We start from the raw sequence: 16,821 nt of genomic DNA on the forward strand, positions 1-16,821 counted from the left end.
ACTAGCCAGCAGAAATGTGAACTATAGATTATACTCAGTAGAATAACATTAGTTAACATTAGCCAAATAGCACATTTCAGTAAATCATTTAGAATTGGAGAAAATAATCCCATTTGGAAACATCTGTTACCTATTCAAACAACAATGATATTGAACATCTATTATTTTTTTCTTTTTCTTTTTCTTTTTGAGATGGAGTCTGGCACTGTCTCCCGGGCTGGAGTGCAATGGTACAATCTCGGCTCACTGCAACCTCTGCCTCCAGGGCTAATTCTCCTGCCTCAGCCTCCCAAGTAGCTGAGATTACAGGCACCTGCCGCTATGCCTGGCTAATTTTTTGTATTTTTAGTAGAAATGGGGTTTCACTATGTTGGCCAGATTGGTCTTGAACTCCTGACCTTGTGATTCACCCACCTCAGCCTCCCAAAGTGCTGGAATTACAGGTGTGAGCCACTGTGCCCAGCCTGAACATCTATTTTATGTCCACCAGTGGTATAGGGTGATGAGATATGAGAGAGAAAATTAAGCATTTCTTGCCTTCAAAGAATTTATAATCTAGTTCTTCCTATTTCATTTCAGGTTGGTCAATACAAGCTTTAGATGCTTCTTGATACCTTTATTTAAAGAACCAAATTTTGTCAGAATCATTCAACTCATCAAGCATGGTGGCTGATGACTGTAATCCCAGCACTTTGGAATGCTGAGGTCGGAGGATCACTTGAACCCAGGAGTTCAAGACCAGCCTGGGCAACATAGCAAGACCCTGTCTCCACAACAAAAAAAAAAAAATTAAAAACTAGCTGGGCTTGGTGGCATGCACCTGTAGTCCCAGCAACATGGGGAAGCTGAGGTGGGAGGATCACTTGAGTTGGAGAGGTTAAGGCTGCAGTGGACCATGATCGCCCCACTGCACTTCAGCATGAGCAACAAAGTAAGACCCATCTCCCACACCCTCCCCCAAAAAAGGGGAAAAATTGCTTATCAATTTTGGATGATACCAAGAAGCAAATGAATGATAGTGAAAACATATATTGCAAACAGTCCTTATTTTCTTAAGTTGGTGATGATTCAATCACCTGTTAGAAAGATCTCAGTGTAGAGAAGGCCTTGACCAGCCAGCTGATCTTTGTGAACTCCTTCACCCTCAGAAAGGAAAAATAATATTAGTTCTGCCTTCTGGCACTGGCAAGAAACACAGGAATGCCTGTACAAGTGCACACCAAGGACTTCAATGTCGTTTATCAACAGATTTCCAAAGCAGCAAAGAGCAAGCATTTAAACCACGCAATTGAATTTTAGGAAAAATGCTCAAAAATACAATTTGACTAATTATTCAACCTTGTTAGGCATTCTGCCAGATCACCTTTCTTCCTTCCTACACAGTGCAAAAGACTTCTTTGCGGTATTCATTAGAAGGAAAAATAATAGTTGTTGTTGTGCCAAATTTTTGGTAAAAGTTACTTTAAAACTATTATCAGTCTTCTAGATTGTTTCTCATTTAGTCTTGCCTCATGATAACTACGCTGAAGTATCAATTGCACAATCATTTATTGTGCAAGGTTAAGGTACCTTAACCTTAATTTGCTGAATTAGACATGGAAAGAAATAAATGAAGATAAATTAACCTATTTTGATGTCTAGATACTTATAATCTAGCAGAAATAACTATAAATTCTTTTTTTCTTTAAGACGCAGTTTCACTTTTGTCACCCAGGCTGGAGTGCAGTGATGCCATCTCGGCTCTCTGCAACCTCCGCCTCCTGGGTTCAAGCAATTCTCCTGCCTCAGCCTCCTGAGTAGCTAGGACTACAGGCAACCACCACAACACCCAGCTGATTTTTGTATTTTTAGTAGAGACAGGATTTTGCTATGTTGGCCAGGCTGGTCTTGACCTCCTGACCTCAGGTGATCCACCCACCTCGGCCTCCCAAAGTGCTGGGATTACAGACATGAGCCACTGCACCTGGCCTAACTCTATAAATTCTATAAACATTGAATTTATACTAAGATGTACCTGGAAGTAGTCCTTTGAATAAGTAATTGGAAAAATTAGTAAAATAAAATAATTTTTATCATAAAAATAGAATGGAGACTTTATTGAAAATATAATTTTTTAGGCTTGCCTCTTATTTATATGCCACAAAAAAAGCAATTGACTATATTGTGTTAGTCTGCATTGCTAGAAAGGAATATCTGAGTCTGGGTAATTTATAAAGGGAAGAGGTTTCTTTGGCTCACAGTTCTGCAGGGTATACCAGAACCATGGCACCAGCATTTGCTCAGCTTCTGGTGAGGCTTCAGGAAGCTTATAATCACGGCAGAAGGTGAAGGGAGTGCTGGCATACCACATGGCAACAGAGGGAGCAACAGAGAGAGGAGGAAGTTCCAGGTTCTTTTTGACAACCAGATCTTGCACAGATTCATAGAGCAAGAACTCATTCATACCCAAGAGAAAAGAACTATGCCAGAGATATCCACCCCCATGACCCACATACCTCCCACCAAGCCCCATCTCCAACACTGGGGATTATATTTTGACATGAAATTTGGAGGGTGTATTAGGGTTCTGTAGAGGGACAGAATGAATGGGGTAGATGTATATATAAAGGGGAGTTTATTAAGGAGTATTCACTCACATGATTACAAGATGAGATCCCACAATAGGCTGTCTGCAAGCTGAGGAGCAAGGAAGCCACTCCGAATCCCAAAGCTAAAGAACTTGGAGTCCAATGATCGAGGGTAGAAAGCATCCAGCATGAGAGAAAGATGTAAGCTGGGAGGCTAAGCCAGTCTAGTCTTTTCACATTCTTCTGCCTGCTCTTATTCTGGCTGTGCTGGCAGCTGATTAGATGGTGCCCACCCAGATGGAGGGTGGGTTTGCCTTTCCCAGTCCACTGACTCAAATGTTAATCTCCTTTGGCAACACCCTTACAGACACACCCAGGAACAATACTTTATATCCTTCAATCCAATCAAATTGACACTCAATATTAACCATCATGGAGGGGAAAAAATCCATACCATATTTTATAGATAGATGATAGCTAGCAAGCTAGATAGATAGATAGATAAACAAACATTCTGGTGAAAAATAAAGAATAAATTTGCCTAAATTAGTGAAAAAATCTCTCATTGAATTCAAAATGTGAAGGAAATTATGTATAGAACAATTCAGTTTTAGGACCTACAAAATGAGAGGGACATTTTTTTCTGAGTCAATTTAAGCAATGCATAAACTGCTGTATAAGTTAATAATAGCTTAGTAAAATTTTGAGAACCAAATAGGAGTTTTCATAATTAGCCTAGATCTGCTAAATCTAAACCACCTTAACAGGTGGTTTAGAATATCTTTGGATATTTTGTAAAGTCCTACTACGTATAGCTTCTGGAGTGTTTGCTGTAATCGCTAAAATAATGAAAAATAAAGAATAGAGTTCTAGATAAAGATAAAGAGTCAAATGTGTGTTTGTGTTTACCTTCTCTCTAGAATTTCATTAAAATGACAGAAAAGTGATTTACGAAAAGGAACAAACCCATAAAGACAAAGAGGACAAAAAAAGGAGTCAATATAAGGAAATTTTGGACACGCAAACACAGATGTAGTAACTGCTTGTGAAAACTTTAGAAACCAACTGTGGGGGAAGTAGAGAAGTACATTTTCATGTCAGATTTCCTAGAGGGTCAAAATTATTGGCACTAGGTGCTTTTGAACTAAGGCGAATGTGAGCCTATAAACAGGAGACTGTTACATCTACTCTGTATAGTGGATCAATAGTGTAGGCCCAACAAGGACAAAATATTGCAGGTTTATTCGAAAGAGGGTATTGGAAATGGAAGACACTAGGCAACATTGAAGCTAGGGGCTACTCTTCTAAGAGCAGTGTAATTAAGTGATTTTTAATATGTATTCTAACAAGTCAGCTTTTCTTCTTATCCTTAGTTCCCAGAATGTTTGCCTCCAGCCTCTACTCTCTCTAGGCTGAAGAGTGGAAAAGTCATGTCTGAGGAATCTGATAAGCCAAGAAGACCTAAAGATCTTGATATCAGAGAGAGTTCCTTCAAAGAAATGGGCCATCCATATCACCCACCAAGAGCAAAAGTTCCCCTAAATGTAGTGCACACAGAAGATGCTCAGAGCTCCCTATTAGCTTTCTAGTCACCTGCCCTTAGAGAATCCAAAGTCATTCAACATCTGAGAGGATCCTCTTATTTGAAAGACAGAGAGGGCAACAAGTAGATTAAAACAACATTGAAGGGATGGATACAGGCAGGAGGAGAAAATGGGAATACTTTCATGTCTCTGAATGCTGTATCCATAAAAGAGAACAGGTTGATTATCTATCTATCTATCTATCTATCTATCTATCTATCTATCTATCTATCTATCATCTGTCTGTCTAAAAATAATAAGAAAGACATCTTCGATATTCAAATCACGAGAGTATAAATTAAAAAAAAAATACTCAGTAGAAGAGTTGAAGGCTGGGCATTGTGGCTTACACTTGTAATTCCAGCACTTTAGGATGCCGAGGTGGATGGATCACTTGAGGCCAGGAGTTCGAGACCAGCCTGGCCAACATACTGAAACCCTGTCCTTACAAAAAAATACAAAAATTAGCTGGGCGTGGCGGTGCATGCATGTAATCCCAGCTACTCAGGAGACTGAGGTAAGAGTATCACCTGAGCCTTGGAGGTCAAGATTGCAGTGAGCTGTGATAGCAACACTACACTCCAGCTTGGGTAACAGAGTTAGACTTTGACTCAAAACAAAAAAACAAGAGTTGAAAGACAACTATATAAATTGAGGACATCTCTCACAATGTAGAGCGAAAAGACAATGAGAAGGAAAATTACATAGAGAAAAGATTTAGAGGACTAAAGGACCAGTGCAAGAAGTTCAATATCTGAATAACAGGTATTTCAAATGGTAAAAGAAATCTGAGGATTTTTTTTTTAAGAAGAAGAAGAAAAAATTTAGGAAAGGAGATAAGAGAAAATGGATAGGAGAAAATAATCAAATAAGTAAATCAAGAACATATGTCAGAACTGAAGGATCTGAATTTCTACATTAAAACAGGACTACCAAGGGCCCCAACCAGTAATTTCTAATTCTTTCAGTGGAATTTAAAAAATTGCTTTTATAGAGACAGTATCTTACTATATTGTCCAGGCTGGTCTTGAACTTCTGGGCTCAAATGATCCTCCCACCCTGGCCTCCCAAAGTGCTAAAGGAACAAGTCACCAAGTCTGGCCTCAGTGGAATTTTTTTTTTTTTGAAGAGGTGGGAGGTAGTTTTTTTGTCATATTTTCTTTTCTTTTTTAAGACAGGATCTTACTTTGCTCAGGCTGGAATGCAGTGGTGCAATCATAGCTCACTGCAGCCTTGACCTCCTAGGCTCAAGCAATCCTCCTGCCTCAGCTTGGACTACAGGCATGCACCACCACCTACCTAATTTTTAAATTTTGTTTTTGTAGAGACAGTCTCACTATGTTGCCCAGGCTGCTCTTGACCTCCTGGGCTCAAGTGATCCTCCTGCCTTTGCCTCCTAAAGTGTTGTGATTACAGGCATGACCCACCAAGACCTGCCATGTCTTATTTCTAAATAATATGCCTATATAGCTGCTTCATGACGTTTCAGCTCTGGGCATAAACTATTGTATTAGTCTGTTTTCATACTGCTATAAAGAACTTAAATTATAAAGTGTAATTAAGTGATCTGGGTAATTTACAAAGAAAAGGGTTCAATTGACTCACAGTTCTGAATAGCTGGGGAGGCCTCAGGAAACTTACAATTACAGTGGAAGGGGAAGCAGGCACCTTCTTCACAAGTTGGCAGGAAAGAAAAGAGTGAAGGAGAAACTTCCAAACACTTCTGAAACCATAGATATTGTGAGAACTCACTCACTATCACTAGAACAACATGGAGGAAACTGCCCTCAGGATCAAGTCATCTCCCTCCCTCACCACGTGGGGATTACACGTCCCTCCCTCAGCACATGGAAATTACAATTGGAAATGAGATTTGGTTGGGGATGCAGAGCCAAACAATATCATTGTTTTCCTATTTTAGAATGAGCATTGTTCTGCTCATTATTTTCTTCATAAGTATCTATCCTTCTCATCCTCCCATTCACCTGGTATAATTATGTTTTAATTTAGGTTAAATCAGTATTCACAATTTACATTATTATGACTACATAAAAGCTGTTCACAGCTGAGACATGTAGCATTTTATAATTTCTCTTTTTTTTTCCTATGTAACCTTTTGCTTTCCTCTAAGTTAATCTTTGTCTTGTTTCTTCATTTGTGAAATTTGAAAGTTCAAGTACTGATCCATTTTCACTCACAATTCAAATATTGTCATTAAGAAATGATCTCTCTGCTTTGATATGCTCTCCTGTCTGTGAGCGACTTCACTTTCAGCCAGGCATTCCTAGCAAGCCCGCAAGAAGCAACTTCAAGCTTACATGCTAGCAGTTTAGAAATTTCAGCAAATAGGAGATTTTTCTCAGTAGCTCCAGGAAGAAAACCAATCTCTAACCCAAGAGTATGTGCCTGCTACTCTTTTTGCTTTCCAGAATCTCATTCTAGCCAGAGGATGATAAAAGTTTTATGTCAGCCTTTAGGACCAAAAACGAGGGAAGGATTCTGGGCAAACAAAAAAAGATAATGGGCTTGGAAGAATATTATGTATTTTACATTCGTATCTGTAACTATATCATAGCTCAAACTCCAAAAGGTGTTAAAATTGTACAGGCTAGAAGGGGATAAGTGTTCATTTAGTCCATTCCTCTGATTTAATTAGGGCCGTAACCAAAGTATTCCAGATTTAACATTTAAAATTTATTGATGTTTAACTCTATAAATGATGCATTTTGGTGGAAGAAACACTATATAATTCAAATTTTCAAGTTTAAAAGACCCAGGGGGCTGGGCGCAGTGGCTCAGTCCCCTGTAATCAGAGCACTTTGGGAGGTGGAGGCAGGAGGATTGCTTGAGCTCAGGAGTTTGAGACCAACCTGGGAAACATAACAAGACCTTGTCTAAAAAAAAAAACAAAACTGGCCTAGGGGATAATGGCCTACTATTATGATTTGAGAGCCAATTCAAAAAATTTATATTGGTGCCCAAAGGGCAGAAATTTGTACATAAATCAAAATTATGATGATACAAATTCATGGTTCCTATTCTTTTATGGCTATACTATCTTATCTCTCTGAAGATATAAGCAACTTTAAAAAAGCATCTTTTGGCTAGGCACAGTGGCTCATGCCTGTAATCCTAGCACTTTGGGAGGCTGAGGTGGGTGGATCACTTGAGGTCAGGAGTTTGAGACCAGCCTAACCAACATGGTGAAACCCTGTCTCTACTAAAAATACAAAAATTAACTGGGCATGGTGGTGAGTGCCTACAGTCCCAGCTACTTGGGAGGCTGTGGTGGGAGGATCAATGGAGCCCAGGAGTTTGAGGATACAGTGAGCCATGATCATGCCTTGCACTTTAGGCTAGGTGACGGAGTGAGACTCTGTCTCAAAAAAATTATTGAAGTATATATTAAGTACATTAAAAGTACAGAGAATAACATAAGAAACATACATGTACCCATCATTTAACCTTTTGACATTTTTGCTAATTTTTTGTTTTTTAAACTATGTTATGGACAGTTCTTTTTTTTCCACTTTTTTTTTTTTTTTGAAATGAAATGGAGTCTTACTCTGTTGCCTAGGCTGGAGTGCAGTGGCACAATCTCAACTCACTGTAACCTCTACCTCCCAGGTTCAAGCAATTCTCCTGCCTCAACCTCCAGAGTAGCTGGGACTACAGGCACCCACCATCATGCCCAGCTAATTTTTGTATTTTTAGTAGAGACAGGGTTTCACCATGTTGGCCAGGAAGGTGTTGAACTCCTGACCTCAAATGATTCACCTGCCTCAGGCTCCCAAAGTGCCGGGATTTCAAGTGTGAGCCACTGCATCCAACCTAGACAGTTTTAATAGTGTGTAGAAAATATCTATAATGGTTTAAGGAATAATAAGATGAATATAAATGTGCTCTTTAGCAATTTAAAAAAATAGAACATTGCTGCTATTTTACAAGGCTTCTGTGTTTCCCTCTCTAATGGTTGATAGTTTGAGTATAGAATTCTAAGTTGGAAATAATTTTACCTCGGAAGTTTTAAAGACATTGTTCCGACCAGGCGTGGTGGCTCACGCCTGTAATCCCAGCACTTTGAGAGCCTGAGACAGGAGGATTGCTTAAGCTCAGAAGTTCAGGAGTTCAAAATCAGCCTGGGCACATAGCAAGATCATCTCCACTTTTGCTGTTCAGGCATCAGATGCCATTTTGATTCTTTTTACTTTGTACATAACCTACTTTTGCTCTCTATGGAAACTTTTGCCCCCAGGGTTCTGACATTTCACAATGATGTACCTTGGTATTGAATTTATTATATCAATGTGCCAAGCACAATCTATGAGTACATTCAGTCTGGAAATTCATGAGCTTCTGCTCTGTACAATGTTATAAGATTACTTTTTGATTTTTCTCCAGAACATTTTCTATGTTCTCTAATATTATTTCAGGGTAGACACTATGGGCTGAGGTCCTTTCATTGTTCTCTCTTATCACTTTGCCTTTTTTGCTCTATTTTCTGGGTTTCTCAACTTTATCTTCATGTTCTTCTAACTTCTCATGTCTACCATATTTATAATTTCTTTTCCTTTTTTTTTTTTTTTTTTTTGAAATAGGGTCTTGCTCTGTTGCCCAGGCCGGAGTGCCATGGTATGATCTTGGCTCACTGCAGCCTCCCTCTTCTGGGTCTAAAGTGATCCTTCTACCTCTGCCTCCCAAGTAGCTGGGACCACATGCACGAGCCACCAGTCCTGGCTAATTTTGTATTCTTGGTAGAGATGAGGTATCACCATGTTGTCCAGGCTGGTCTTGAACTCCTGATCTCAAGTAATCTACCAGCTTCAGCCTCCCAAAATGCTACAATTACAGGTGTGAACCATTGTGCCCTGCCAATATTTATAATTTCGAGTAGTTTCTTTATTCCTGTGTTTTAAACAAAGTATCATATTCTTTTATGGCTGCTCTATATTATCTCTCAGAAAAGATAAGAAACTTAAAAATTATTTTTCTTCTCTTTGCATGGTCTCTGTTTCCTTGAGAACTTTTTTTTTTCTCATTTCTTTGTTTTAGTTTCTCTTTCACATTCTCAGTATTTCATAGTGACCCTTGGCTACCTACTCTCACTAAAAATGGAGTATTAAAGAGATAATTTGGGTTGGGCATGGTGGCTCATGCCCGTAATCCCAACACTTTGGGAGGCTAAGGTGGGTGGATCAGTTGAGGCCAGGAGTTCAAGACCAGCATGGGCAACATGGTGAAACCCTTCTCTATCAAACATAAAAATTTAGCCAGGTGCAGTGGCTTGTGCCTGTGGTCCCAGCTACTTGGGAGACTGAGGTGGGAGGATCACTCTGGCCCCCGAGGAGGAGGAGGGAGGCTGCAGTGAACTGTGGTTGTGCCACTGATCTCCAGCCTATGTGACAGAGTGAAACTCTGTCTCAAAAAAAAAAAAAAAAAAGAAAAGAAAAGAAAAAGAAAAAAGATAATTTGGAGTTTCATATCCATGTGTGGGACTTACTGACCAGGAACTTTATTATGAGGTATTTTGGCTGCAGCACTTTATTGGGGAAGCCCTGACTATAGATACTACATCTTATATATATAAGACATACACACACACACACACACACACACACACACACACACACACACACATATGTATTCTAGTGCTCGTAAGGTTTTTTGTTTTTTGGTCTTTTTTTTAGTAGAGATGAGTTTTCTCCATGTTGTCCAGGTCAGGCTGGTCTCAAACTCCTGACCTCAGGTGATCCAACCACCTTGGCCTCCCAAAGTGCTGGGATTACAGGTGTGAGCCACCATGCCCAGCAACCCATAAGTATTTTTATGAGACCTGGAAGAGAGTCTTCCATTTTTCTGCCTTGCAGGTAAAAACTGGTGGCTATTGTTTTACTTAGAAGGCTGGTGGACGAATGGTAGTATCTCAATATTTAATATGCAACCATTTTAATCTGTTTTCAATATGGAAGCCTGCTCTTACAGTGCCCAGTGACCTCTAGTCAAGAAACGCTGTTCTATTCTCTCCAGGTGATGAACCTTCAGTGTTGTGCTGGAGTAAAAAAAATGGCAATCCCTTGACTACAAGGAGTTGCAGGGCTCTAAGTATACAACTGCTTCTTCAACACTGACTCAATCTTCCTTTTTAAGGCCCAACTTTACTCTCACTGCCAAAATTATCAGACACGGTTACTGGGAGCTGTTTGTGGGTTTTGAGGCATACGTTGCATTGCTTTTTTACTTTCTCTACTGTCATTGTAGAGAAGGAAGCTTCCTGAATTATGCAAAACCCATTTGGTTTCAGATTCCTTTTTTTTTTTTTTTTTTTTTTGAGATGGAGTTTTGCTCTCAATACCCAGGCTGGAGTGCAATGGCGCGATCTTGGCTCACCGCAACCTCCACCTCCTGGGTTCAGGCAATTCTCCTGCCTCAGCCTCCTGAGTAGCTGGGATTACAGGCACGCACCACCATGCCCAGCTAATTTTTTGTATTTTTAGTAGAGACGGGGTTTCACCATGCTGACCAGGATGGTCTCGATCTCTTGACCTTGTGATCCACCCGCCTCGGCCTTCCAAAGTGCTGGGATTACAGGCGTGAGCCACCGCCCCTGGCCCTGGTTTCAGATTCCTATTCAAATTTCTTATTCTTTTTGCTCTTGTGGACACATCTTTTTGTTCGTCTTGGTGTTCTGCAGTTTAACTAGGATGGGTTTAAGTGCAGGTTTCATTTACCTTGCATTGGGTTCCTTATGTTCCTGAATACGAAGATTTGTGTCTTTTATGAATTTCAGAATATTACCAGCCACCTTTAAAAATAATATCTTCTAGCGGAAGTTGGAATGTACATATCACTGTGCAGAACTCTGGGTTATTTCCTCAGACTAATCATCTAGCTGACTAATTCACACTTTAGCTGTCTATAAACTGCTTTTAAACTGCACATACAGCTCTAATTTTAACTGTTATACACTTCATTTCTAGAATTTGTATTTAGTTCTTTAAAAATAATTTCTTTAAACATGTTTGGTGTGCTTATTACCATTTCAGAATCTCTGTCTTTGCAGATTTACTTTGTTGTGGTGATTCCATTTTGCTTTCTTGTTGTTTTTGTTTCTCTTGCTCTCAGTGGCTTCTTTTGCTGTTGTTTGGAGATTTCTCCATTCTGTATACCCATTCCGTGGAATTCCTTTTCTGTGAAAGTTCTTTGAGACCTAGATTTGAAACATCTCCAATTCTTCTATCAGTACCACTTGGAAACACTGCTAGCCTAGAACCATTTTAATGTAAATTTTTACTTTGGGCATTTTGAGCCATACAGAGGGTATAAATTCTGACCCCCAAGTTCAGATTGAGAGCCACCTTACGTTACATATTACCAAGGAAGACTTCTCACCCCCATTCAGAAGTAAGACCAAGAAAAGCAAGTTTCTTACTATTTTCCTTTTTCTTAGTTGTCTCATTAAGGAGAACAAAATTGTTTCTGGTTGGAGGAGGGTCTCAAATAAGAATTGCAATAGTTAATAGGCCCTTGTACTTAACTTCTTTTTTTTTTTTTTGAGATGGAGTCCTACTCTGTACCCTAGGCTAGAAAGCAGTGGGGCAATCTCAGCTCAGTATAACCTCTGTCTCCCAGGTTCAAGCAATTCTCCTGGCTTGGCCTCTCAAGTAGCTGGGATTACAGCTGCCCACCACCACACCCAGGCTGTTTTTCATATTTTTAGTAAAGATGGGGTTTCACCATGTTGGCCAGGCTGGTCTCGAACTCCTGATCTGCCCACCTCGGCCTCCCATAATCCTGGGATTATAGGCATGAGCCACCATGCCTGGCATGTCTTTTATCATTTATACTAAACCATTAAACCTGAAGCTTTAGATCCCCTAGAATCTGTAGATTTCAGTCCACCACATTCCACCCTCACTCCAGGCAGTGGCGATATGGCAAGCTATCTCAGTGGCTTATACAGCAACATTTTAGTTCTTGTTCACATCACATTTCTTTATGGAATAGTCAGGTCTTCCCAGAGACTCTTCCAAGCAATGGTCTTGTATTCTGGTCGCTTACATAGCAGAGCTCCACTACCTGGAACATTTGGCTTTCAAAGGTATTACAGAAGTGCCTGTGGGAAGAATTGTAGAATCAAGAAGGATATTTTCAAGGCCACACTTCTGCTTATGTTTTATTGCCAGATTTTAGCCCCAATCTAAATTTATAGGAGGCCAAGAGGTCATGCATAGTGGCTCCTGCCTGTAATCTTAGCACTTTGGGAGGCTGAGGCTGGCGGATCACTTGAGGTCAGGAATTTGAGACCAGCCTGGGCAACATGGTGAAACATTGTCTCTACTAAAAATGTAAAAATTATCCGGGCATGGTGGTGCTCGACTGTAGTCCCAGCTACTCAGGAGACTGAGGCACAAGAATCACTTGAACCTGGGAGGCAGAGGTTACAGTAAGCCAAGATTGCACTACTGCACTCCAGCCTGGGGCATAAAGCGATAATCTGCCTCAAACAAATAAAATAAAATAAAATAAAATAAAAAGTAAGTTTATAGGAGGCCAAGAAATATAGTCTTCTTGTGTGCCGAGGAAAAGAAACTGGTGAACCCATAGCAATCTCTGCCACGGAGGAGCACTCTGGGGATTCTAATGAATGTAGAAAATGTAAATTTGTGAAATAAAATGAAAAAATTGAGTAAGAAATAAGTGAAATACTTTATAAGCCATCTACTGCATTTGAATTTATAATACGTGAAATCTAGTTCAATCCAGGAGAATTGATTCCCAGATTCCTTGAGCATCCCTGTTCCATGTTAATGACATGCTGTGAGTTGGCTTGGGAACTAGTATGGTGATGCTTTGAGAATTATCAGAACAGAAATAAGATGAATTTTCTGGACTTACATTTCTGGGAGATAGCAACAGATTGTGTTGAGTATTAAAACTCTGACCCCTATTGTTCTTCTGTGCTTTTTTCATGGAACCCGTTAGCCTAACCCCCAAACATATAGTCCTCTCTCTCACCTTTTAGTCTGTACATGTCTTGTTCTCTGTGCTTGGAGTTCCTTACTACTGTTTGTTCTCATGTTAGGCTTGTGATCACCAAAAGCTTATATGTAATCTTTTCTCAGAAGTCTTTTTGGAGTCCTCTAAAAAGAACTGCTTGTGTTTTCTCTGTCTTTTCAAATATCGATGCTGGTTTTACTTATTTATATGGTTGTGGTCTTCATCACACCACCTTATTCCCTAACACACAGATATACTCATAATTAGGGTGTGGTCACTTTAGAAGTAAAAATTGAGTCTTTTTGTGTTCTTTCTCCATAATCTAGGATAGTTCTAGACACATAGAAAGTGCTCAATAAATGTCTATGGCCCAGTGATAACAACTCTAGTTAGCAGAGTTCTCCATACACATGGTGAAATTATTCAATTCAGTCTAGCTGAGGGGGTTAACTAACTCCCTGTTCTGCATCGCAGCCCCACTCCACAGTCCACATTATTGTGATCAGATCACTTTTATTACAAGGGAAGAAGACATAATCTCTACCCTTAATAAACTTTATCTCTAAAAAAGGGATATAAAACACATCTAAGTATACACACAGATATACAAAGAAGTTACAATTAAATTTAAATATATGAGTGCTTATTAAGCAGGAAGCAGGGAAAGACAGAGCACACAGAGGGGAAAGAAAACCTGTGACGTGAGGTGAACATGCACAGGCCACTGTGGCAGCGTACCCAGCCTGGCTGTCCTCACTAACCCCACAGCTGCATGCTGACGAAACAGGCACTCTCTCCGTTTGGAAGCTAAAACATTTTTAGCAGGCTTGGAGTGCAGACATGGCCACATTTAGCTTCTCAATGCTGCTTCTGATTGACAGTCCCTAAAATGGAAAACTGGAAATTTGGTCATATATGAGTCTCATCAGAAAGAATTTAAAAAGCAAAGTGTATTGGTCTTATTTTTTTCAGTCAATATCATTCCTCTATCATACAGCCTTGAAATAACATGGTGCTAAGCATAGATTTTTCCAGACTGAGGAAATTCTAATTCTATTTGTTAATCTCTTTATCAACGATACCAAGTGGTAAGGAACATCACCATCTTTGGAGACCTAGTGGCGGAGTTAAGCTACTACCAGGAAACAACTACCTATTGAGGAGTTGAGCTTCCTAGAGGAAAAAGTACATCTAGTTTTTGTGTTTTTCTTCCTTTTACCTGATAAAACTTAGCAGAACAAGTTTGTAGGTGTGAAACTACCACTTTACCCAACACACACCCCAGAAAATTACCCAATTTCTGTATTCTGCTTCCCTAGGCACCCCTTTTCACCTTCCATTCCAATCCTGTCAGTTTCAACAAACTTTTACTCCTGATGTATGGGCCGGGCTGCTGAATGCCTTGACTAGAATCCTGAAGAGTAATCACATGCTGTTACAGTTGTAGTGGCAGTGGTGATGCTGGTGGTATGTGAATGTGGCTTAGGTGGGGGACAAGTAATGTTACATGACAGCTTATTTCTACTCCATGTTCTTCAACAATGAATATACATCAGAATTTAGTATCTGGCGATTAACGACAACAACAAAAACTAAGTAATAGGGATGTTCATTTTCAGTAGTGACAAACTAGTAATTCAGACCAAACCTCCTACTGAGTTTTAATAAAAAAGATGGGCGAAAATCCATTTGAAGGTATCTGAAAGCTAAAGAAGTAGGGAATAATTAGTTCAAGATTTGGAAAAAATAAAAATTGAGAGACTTGTGCCCTATGCTTGAGGACACTTTTCTCCTAAAGGCATTTGAAAATTCCAGAAAAGGCATCTGAGGTATAAAAGTCCTTCCCAACTAGAAGCTTATCAAACTCTGTGCACATAAGGTTGGAACTCCAAAATACTATAGCCAGGAACAAAGGTGAAGGAGAAACCAACGGGCTCTTTCAAAGACTATAGCCCAGTTCCATTACTTTTATCACTGAAATTATCTTAAGTGTTTCCAGATTGCTAGAGATCCCAAACGCCCCAAATGCAAACTTTTTCCCAGGTAAAGTTAACATTATGCTAGACCTCAAAGTATATTAACAAATAATTTTTAAAACACAAGTTCTGATGCACCGTAGAAAATAACCAAGACCCTAAGAAGATAGAACTTCATGAAAAATAACTAAAAACAGTCTTGCAAGGACTCCAAAAATTAGGGTGCTCAAACATTGATTTTAAAAGCTAGGCTTTCTTACATTCAAAGAGATAAAAGACAAGATTTGGAATTGTAAACTGAGAGCTGAAAATATTAAACCATGGCAAATTAAAAAAGGATCAAACAGAAGAGCTAGAATTTCAAGATGCAGTAACTAAACTTAAAAACAAAATATATGTATTTAACAGCAGACTAAACACAATTGAAGAGAGAATCTATGATCTGAATGGCAGGACAGAAGAAAATATGCAGAAAATTGCAAATAACAATTAATGCCAGACCAAAAAGGGAGAGAAATGAAGAGATTACAGTGATAATACAAAAAATAGAGGAGAGTAAAATAGGGCAGAAACAATATTTGAGAAAATAATGGCTAAGAATCTCCCAAACTTGATAAAGAACAATAAGACTAGATTCAATAATTCCCAAGGATAAATAAAAAGAAATTTATACCTAGGCTTTTCATTGTAAAACTGATGTAAATAACAATAATAAGGCAAATTTTAAAAACAATCAGAAGATAAAAGACAGATTACTTTCAAGGAGAACAATTTGATATATGACTTTTCAAAAGAAACAGTGAAAGCCAGAAAACAATGGGATGATATTTCCAGAAAACTCAAAGAAGATAACCTATAGTTTATACACAGGGAAAACATCCTCCAAGAATGAAGATGAAATAATGACATTTGTTTTTTAAACAAAAACTGATAGAATTGATCTCTAGCAGACCTACAATAAAGAAAATACTTCTTTGGGCAGAAGTGAAATCATTCCTAATGGAAGATCAACTATTCAAGAGAGAAAGAAGAACAATAAGAAGGGTAAATATGTAGGTACATTTAAATGAATGTTGACTAAATATAATAATTGTAATATCTTGTGTAGTTTAAATATTATTGAAAGACAATTCTTATAGGCCTCTCTGCATGATTTGTGAGCAGGGACACTGAAAATTTTGTTTTAGACTATTTTAAATGAATGTTTATACAGCAAGGAGATTTGGGGTAGAGTTAGTGTCTCCCTCCAAAGCAGAATAAGTTTGTCTGCTCAGGATTTCTTAGTTATGTTGCAAATGCACTATGTGCCCAGTAGGTACCTGGACCACTCCATGTCACCCCAGTGGGCTTTTGGTAGTGAGGAGAATTGACACAAATACAAAGCTCACACTTCTTCCTATGCCATGAGCAATAATGTCCTTCATCTTTTACTCAGGAATGTTTTATCTTCTGCCTGCATCCCTGAAACTATGGCAGGCTAACTTGTTAGCTTGCAAATACAGTTAAGTCTCATATCTTTCATAGTTCTTAACAAACATACATGTAGAATTAAAATATACAACATTAGCATGTAAGCATATATATTACATTCAAGTGGGGTTTATTAAAGAAATGTAAGTTGACTTAACTTTTGAAAATTAACCAATGTAATTCACACTTTCAGAATAAAAGAGAAAAATGATTTGATCATCTCAAAAA

Source organism: Callithrix jacchus, chromosome 2 (assembly GCF_049354715.1).
Source record: "Callithrix jacchus isolate 240 chromosome 2, calJac240_pri, whole genome shotgun sequence".
NCBI lineage: Eukaryota > Metazoa > Chordata > Mammalia > Primates > Cebidae > Callithrix > Callithrix jacchus.